The following is a 7,481-nucleotide window of genomic DNA, read 5'->3' as shown; positions in this document are numbered from 1 at the left end:
CTGAAACAGGTCAACCCCGTCACATACAAGTTACAGTTACCACCACAGTACAGAATCCACCCCACATTCCACGTGTCCCTTCTAAAACCCTTTCACGATCCTCTGATTCCCTCCACAGAGCCTGGCCATGAAGAGGAACCTCCTCCCCCACTGATGTTAGAAGAAGGGGCCATATACCAAGTCAAGGACATCCTACGGTCCCGGCGTCATGGTGATCAGCTTGAATACCTCGTCGACTGGGAAGGATACGGTCCAGAAGAAAGGTCATGGGTCCCCAGATCCGATATATTAGATCCCGCACTTATGGAAGAGTTCCACTCCAATCACCCAGAATTTCCAGCACCTCGAGGACGAGGTAGACCACCACGACGTCGGAGGTTCAGGCCCTCAGGAGCGGGCCCTGGGGAGGGGGGTAATGTCACGGATTGGCCATGCTCTTCCACCAACATCACACATCGAACACCCTCACCTGAGTATTAACCACGCACAGCTGCACCCAATCACTCCCATTCACTATATAAGCACACACCTCACTTCACTCATTGTCCGGTCTCGTTCTTACGAAGCGGACACTGAGTGAACCACTTCCTAGGTTTCACTCCCCTGCGATCTCAGAAATTATACTTACCTTTACTCTGTTTCCTTCCAGTCTGTCCAGTGTTCCCGGTGTCCTGTCAGCGTTGTGTGTCTCGTCAGTCAGTCTTCCCCGCAGTCCTCTGGTGTGTGCATTCGGTCATCCTTCAGTGTCTGTCATCCCACCTGCCACAGAGGATCATCAGTTTCTCCGAACTCCTTTCAACTCTCAATTATTCTTATCCACTCTTGCTCATCTGTTGGAATAAACATCATTTATACTAACTCCCCTTGTTTGTCCATCTGCTTCCGTAACATCAACAAGCTTTTTAATTCAATAATTTTGGCATTGATTTTGTTCCATAGAAATGTCAAAAATCGCATACATTTTGAAAATGTGCATAAACTGAAAACTAAAACTAAACCCTGTTTTGGTCATTATTAGCCAAGGTCTGTGATTAAAGTGGTTCTATAGTTATATCTCCCAGAACTATGTTGCATGGCTGTACTCCCAAAGAGCAGTTATTACTGTTTTAGTCAGCCTGATCTCATAAGAAAACGTAAGTATTTTCTGTTATGTCAGTTTAGTGGCTAATTCGTACGAATTCGTACGAGTTCAGTCGTACGAAATTGTACGATTTTAAAAAGGAGGCGTGGCACCTAACCCCACCCCTAAACCCAACCGTCATTGGGGGATGAGCAAATCGTACTAAATCGTACGAATTAGATCGTACTAATTCATACGAATTAGCCACTAAATCAAAAAGTTGCGACTTGCCATGAGATTGTGTTGGTTTTAGTCTTCTGAGGTGCAAGTAACTTAATATATACAATACTAAACGGCCCTCTTAATCATCAAATTCAAATTTTCTTTTCATATTTGGCATCAGGTTATCAGGAAGTGACGATTTTGTTCTTTTCGACTCATTGCAGAAATAAATGTGCTTAAATTTGCAAAAAAAAAAGTTTTGTGTGATATTCTAGTTTTGCGCATAAGTTTAATTCACATCTCTGGATGGAAACAGCTAATGAGGCGCAGAACAGCAAAACAGAACAGAATGCTGGTGTATAAAAATTAGGCAACCTTCTAAATTTTGAGGTCACTTAGTTCTGTTTTAAGTGAGTGCATGAGTAATCATATTTCATGATTTACATATATTCTGAAGCACAGTATTAAAAAAAACTTAAGTGCATGAGATATTGAGATATTTGAAAAAGAACACTAATCAAATATAGACAACACTTACCTCACAGTTCTTGCTATTAACCTTACACCTGGTAGTTTCCTTTATTATCAGACTAACATATTTTAACTGGCAGTGGCTTGATGAACTATGATGATGGTGAATCTTTCTAAAATGACTGAAACCTTCAAAATGAAGAATGAATGTTGTGTGGATGGAGAACTGATTCCAATTTTACTGATTAAATTTTTATTTTGTTAGTGATTGCGAAAAGAGTGATGGAAAAACCAAATTTCAAATGAAATTAAGTTGTTGTTTTTTTTTTTGCAAACTTTTAAAAGATTCACTTCACATTAGGGAAACCCAGTTAGTGAAAGGTGGAAGAGGATTTGTCATGGTTTGAGGTATGGTTTCTGTAATTACCTACAGGTATCTGTGTAATAATGTTGTAAATAATGTTAAATCTTGCATTCCCTTTGCTTAATCATCAGGAGTCACAAGAATTCTTTTTTTTTAACTCTTAGCTGTTGACTTGCATTATATAAGTCAATTATAATACTTTCAAATATATAAAATGTATATGTTTTTTAATGTTCTACTAAAGAAGAAAAAAGTCAAGCTGCTGTCTAATATAACACATATGTTCTTGGCTGTAGAGAATGAAGTAATGAGACATTACTGTACCAGACATTTCATCTGCTCCTGATTAAATAGTATACATTATCATCAGCATGCAGTGAAACTAAACCTATTGGAAGCTAAGATAGATACTTGTGGCACTCCATACGTCATTACAGTTAACTTCTGACCATTCCCTATTTAAATAAACAAAACGTAATAGTCAGACAGGTAAGATGTAAACAATATTTTGTAACTGATCTATAAGTACGGTGTGATCTATTATGCCAAACAAAGTTCAAGTAAAAATAATAGTGAGATGCACCCTGATTCAAGAAGCATGTCATTTGGAATTTTAACCCTTATATAGTGTTGAGGATGTTTTCATCCACTCTGGGGTGATTTTGTGTCTTATTTTGACTATAACTTTTTTTGTGCTTCAAATCTTATTTTGACACATATTTTGAGAAAATGCTTTGAATTTTTTTTTTTAAAAGTCAGCAATACACTCTGTTCAAATTCACTACCCTTTGTTACGTTCGGGCTGAAAACATCCACTAAATTTACTTCTGTAAAAATGCATCAGATTTTTTTTTCATTTGGAAATTACAGGATTTTAACTCTTTAATTATTAATTATTGTTATAATTATTATTATTATATTCTCAGTAACTTATATTCATCAATAACTGAATAAATGAATTTAATTATTATTGAAACATTATTATTATTCATTATTTTTCTGTTGCAAAAAACACACATACACACACACAAAATTACATATTTTTAATATAAAAAGTAATTGTGGACTAGATTTTTTTTTACCTCTCTTCCTCTGTTATTTGTTGGTTTGACTCTTTACCCCATTTTTGTTTTATGTAATTTGATGAATAAGTCTTACTGTTTTGTATGCTTTCATATATTTTAGAGACCAGTTTTTTTTCTTCTTCTTCTTTTGTGTATACATCCGAAAATACGGTGATCAAATTATAATTATTCTTAAATTTATTTTTTTATTTTTTTATTAAAGTAATCTCTAACTTGCAGGTATCTGTAAAAATTCTGCTTGTCTAGGCCAAATGTATCTGATAAGGTCTGATAACTCGTGAAATGTTCGTTAGAGGTCACCAAACTGAATGTGATTCCTCTCTAAACCCACTGTTTAAATCTCCTATCCAGTGTACAGGGTTAAAAATATGGGATGAATGCTTTCCAACTTATCCCATTGTGTTTTTCTAATTATGTAATTTCTTCAATTCAATTCAATTCACCTTTATTTGTATAGCGCTTTTACAATGTAGATTGTGTCAAAGCAGCTTCACATAAAAGGTCATAGTAAATTGAAACGGTGTAGTTCGTTTTTTAGTGTTTAAGTTCAGTTCAGTTTAGCTCCGTTCAGTGTGGTTTAAAAATCACTACTGAGAGTCCAAACACTGAAGAGCAAATTCAACTATGCACAGCTCTACAGATCCCGAACCATGCAAGCCAGTGGCGACAGCGGAGAGGGAAAAAAATTTCACTAATTGGCGAAAGTGAAAAAAAAAACCTCGAGAGAAACCAGACTCAGTTGGGCACGACCATTTTAATTTCTCTGCTGGCCAAACGTCTTGTGCAGAGCTGCAGTCTCAGCTGTGGAGGCTGGAAGCTGGCCTCAGCGAAGACTCGTCTGTCCCTGGAGCATCACAGGAATCAGTCTCATGTTATCCACTCCTCCACGACCACCACAGTAGCTGCTCAGGATACGGCCTGGTCCAGGATATGGAAACCTTGGGATCATCTCGTCGTTGGTCTTGGATTGAATCAGTGACTCTGCATAGTCCGAGGGCCTCGGGAAGAGTATCCCCCGGTGGAAATGGAGAATAAAGAGAATAATTAGCGTAGCTGCTGTTCATAGTGTATATAAACAAGATACAGAAACCTGTGTGGAAGCCCGCTAAGTGGTGCACTCAGTGTATGCTTTACTAAACAGTAATCAGGAATGCTATTCCAGAGTTTAGGAGCTATAAATGAGAAGGCTTGACCTCCTTTACTCGACTTTGCTATTCTAGGTACTACCAGAAGCCCTGAGTTTTGAGATCTTAAAGAGCGAGTTGGATTGTAGCGAGACAGAAGATTGGTTAGATAAACAGGAGCTAGATTATTTAAAGCTTTGTATAGGTAACAAGCAATATTTTAAATTCAATAAGAAACTTAACAGGCAGTCAGTGTAAAGAGGATAAAATTGGGGTGATGTAATCAAATTTTCTAGACCTGGTAAGAACTCTGGCAGCTGCATTTTGTACTAATTGAAGTTTGTTAATAGAGGATGCTGGGCAGCCAGCAAACAGTGCAATACAGTAGTCCAGCCTAGAAGTCATAAAGGCATAGACTAGCTTTTCTGTATCTGAGATGGATACTAAACCAGCCTGATCTCACGAGAAAACGTAAGTATTTTACGTTTTGTCAGTTTAGTGTTCAGTTGTACGAAATTGTACGATTTTAAAAAGGAGGCGTGGCACCTAACCCCACCCCTAAACCCAACCTTCATTGGGGATGAGCAAATCGTATTAAATTGTCCGAATTAGATCGTACGAATTCATACGAATTAGCCACTAAATCAAAAAGTTACAAATTGCCTTGCGATTGTTATGACTAAACCATAACTTCAATGAAAACATGGTCCAGGTATTCAATCTACTGTAAACAATTTAGTAGTTTTGATCAGGACTGAGATTGATAATAGTAAAATAAAAGTTTTATGCAAAAAAAAAAATTTATCTGATGCAGTTTTCATCCCTAACATAACAAAAGGGTAGTAAATTGTACCATGCTAATGGGTTAATAAGTATGGTTCCTGTACTAAGATATATCAGGCCTGAAATCTGAGTGAAATACTTGACATACTGTACCATTAGATGCACATACACAAATTATCTAGGACTGATGGCACACATTTTGTGACATAACAGATGTCAAGTAGACAAACAAAATATAATTTCTGAAAGAAAAATCAGAAGTCAACCAAAGGAAAAGTCTTAAGTTGTTCTCCATTTAGTTAAACTGGTGAGATGTTAAAGCAATCTTATTCATGATTTTTCTTGCCTGTGGCACATGCATGTGGTGTGTGTGTGTGTGTGTGTGTGTGTGTGTGTGTTTGTGTGTGCACAGTTGCAAAAACTCCTAAGCAACATTGATCTGATAATAGTAAGAAGAGAGAATACAAGATTCTCATTTAGCTAAAATCGTTACGCAGAATCACATTGCAGTTCGTCTTGCAGTGTTTCAGTTTAACTATCACAAACACACAACAACTCAGTCATTTAAAGGATGTTCAGGTGATTCGTTCATATATAAAACACAAAAACACACTGTTAAAGGAAAACTACATGCAGCCATATGTGTATACCACTATAATATGAATAATCTTGCTTAATTAAACCCCCAGAGGAAACATATGCTGAACTCATGCAATGTCATACAAAGACATACGTCCACATGCGGAGACACTGCAGCAGCTTTGGAGATTCTCTGAGTGCAGCAGTGAAAGTGTACTGTCTGCAATCAATATCTGCTTACAAGCCATCACTCAGAGGGGTGTGTGTGTGTGTGTGTGTGTGTGTGGGTAAGAGTGGGAGAAAGACACAGAGAGATGAGTTCAATATTCCTCAGTCCCCCTCCACTCTAACTAATTACTTTCACACTGTGTGTGTGTTTGTGTGTGTGTGTGTGTGTGTGTGTGTGTGTGTGTGTGTGTGTGTGTGTGTGTGTGTGCGTGTGTGTGTGTGTGTGTGTGTGTTTCAGAAGCTGAGACAGGTGCCCCAGGACACTTCTTATGAGACGGTTTATTCTGCTTTGTGAGAGCTTCAATATTTCAGGTGGTTTACTGTGATCTGAGGGCAGGAGTGAACAGGAGGACACAGCAAAGAAACAGAACAGGTTGGTCGAAAGGGACACAAAATTTTTGTTCTCATTCATCATTAAGTTCTTTCTTTTTTTTATTATTATCATTCTTTCATGAAAAAAACAATAAAACAGACCTTTAAAATGTTACTGCTGCTCGGATTCTGTTGGCTGTTGAGCTTCAAGAGGTTCAACACAAGCAGTGTTAATGTAGCATTATTCCTATCCTATATTGTTAACATACAAGATTAATGAACCCTTAATGCTAAATTTATTTCCATATCTGGTAACTTCATTGACATTGATAGCTATACAGTAGTTTTTAAATCATTTCTGTCATGAACACTCTCTGGATTTAGTAATGAGTATGTATATGGCAATGTTGATGTATTTGGTCTTGGCGGTATAGATCTGCTACGCTGCTGCTGCTGCTGTTTTGATTATTATGGCAGAGCAAGTACCGAGACTTGCTACTGCCAGTATATACACAGACATATTCATATATGTTGAGCACTATATACAGTTGAAGTCAGAATTATTAGCATCCATGAATTATTAGCCCTCCTGTTTATTTTTTTCTCAAATTTCTGTTTAACGGAGAGAACACATTCAACACATTTCTAAGCATAATAGTTTTATTAACTCATTTCTAATAACTGATTTATTTTATCTTTGCCATGATGACAGTAAATACTATTTTACTACATATGTTTCAAGACATTAGTATTCGGCTTAAAGTGGCATTTTAATTAGGTTAATTATGCAGGTTAGTGTAAACAGGCAAGTTATTGTATAATGATGGTTTGTTCTGTAGACTATCGAAAAAAAATAGCTTAAAGAGGCTAATAATTTTGACCATAAAATGGTTTTTAAACAATTTAAAACTGCTTTTATTCTAGCTGAAATAAAACACATAAGACTTTCTCAGAAAGAAAAAAACATTATTAGACATACTGTGAAAATTTCCTTGCTCTGTTAAACATTATTTGGGAAATATTTAAAAAAGAAAAAAAAACTGTTTAAGGTGGGTTAATAATTTTGACTTCAACTATAAATATATATATATATATATATATATATATATATATATATATATATATATATATATATATATATATATATGTATATATTATTTCATTTTTTTCACTATATATATAAATAAGTAGACAAAAATGTGTAATATGTTAAAAAAAAAAAGTCTAAATAAGGGTGAGGAAATGATTACTGA

Source organism: Danio aesculapii, chromosome 1, assembly GCF_903798145.1.
Source record: "Danio aesculapii chromosome 1, fDanAes4.1, whole genome shotgun sequence".
Taxonomy (NCBI): Eukaryota; Metazoa; Chordata; class Actinopteri; order Cypriniformes; family Danionidae; genus Danio; species Danio aesculapii.
Note: the sequence above shows the minus strand (reverse complement) of the source record.